This window comes from Trachymyrmex cornetzi, unplaced genomic scaffold (genome assembly GCF_001594075.2).
Source record: "Trachymyrmex cornetzi isolate Tcor2-1 unplaced genomic scaffold, Tcor1.1 scaffold761, whole genome shotgun sequence".
Classification (NCBI taxonomy): Eukaryota; Metazoa; Arthropoda; class Insecta; order Hymenoptera; family Formicidae; genus Trachymyrmex; species Trachymyrmex cornetzi.
In genome coordinates, this window is record NW_017300094.1 from 58,383 (window position 1) to 59,739 (window position 1,357).

Consider the following 1,357-nt stretch of genomic DNA (forward strand, 5'->3'; position numbering starts at 1 on the left):
GTGTGCGTGTGTGTACATATGCATTTTCGTTAGCCAAAAACTGGTGGACTTGTACATGTTGAGACGTGACTAAAACCTAGTATTGCCACCTCTATTTTCAATAACGTCCTGCAAACGTTGTCTCATATTAATACATCTCCGTATTGCGAACTGCGGGATAGTACGCCAAATTTGATGGAGCGCTTCCGCTAATTGTCCCAAATTTTCTAATCATGGATAATTCCATCGTAATCGACGACCAACCATATCCCAAATATGCTCTATTGGATTGAGATCGGGACTCATTTGAGGATGATTTAAAACCGCAATATGGTTCTCTCTTAGAAACTGTCGCGTAATGTTTGCGGTGTGAGGACGTGCATTATCGTGCATTAAGATGAATCTGTTTCTTGTCTGATCACGAATTGGACAGATATATGGACGTAAAATTTCATTGATATATCTCCTAGCAGTCAATCCAGGTGGTGGTATAACAACCAATGGTGTTCGTGAATTTCGTGATATACCTGCCCAGACCATTACGGAACCTCCATAAAATCCTATAATTGGTCTGTTACAATTCTGACGATATCTTTCGCCACGACGACGCCATACTTGTTGCCGTCTGTCATTCCCATAGAGAGAAAATCTCGATTCGTCCGTAAAAAGAACATTGCTCCATTGTCTTTGAATCCATCTGACATGACGATGTGCGTACACTAAACGAGCACACCGATGATAACGATTAAGCATAGGTACTTGCAAAGAACGATACGAACGCAAATGAGCATCTCTTAAACGATTTCTGATAGTTTGTGCACTTATCTGACGCACAGGTTGCTGCCTACGATTTTGAATACCGCTAGCAATTACATTTGCATTAGTAAATGGTTCTGCACGGGCGTGTCGAACAATAATCCTATCTTCTCTAGGAGTAGTTACACGTCTTCGACCCTGTCCTGAGCGTCGCTGACATTCACTGGTTTGACTGGTTTGACTTACTCCTATCATATTCGCAACATATCGTTGGCTGCGGCCTTCTTGCAAAAGAGTGACCAAGTGCATTACTTCCAATTCTGTTAAATGTCGTCGCGGCATTGTGAACATAAAAATCTTAAAAATATCAAAAGTATCAAAGAGGTAATAAATTGAAAATATTGTCAAATAAGAGAAAAAGTGCGATAAAAAAAGCATGAGTATTACTTCTCCATACTGATTTCTCTATACATACGCTCTAAAACCGATCGGAAATAGCAGTCGACAATGTACAATGTATGCACGTATGTACGCATTCAACGTGAGGCTTCGATAGAGTTTGGTGGGGAAGCGCGTCGCCGGGCGGCCCGGTTGTTAGCGGGCCTGACATTCAGCCACCCGG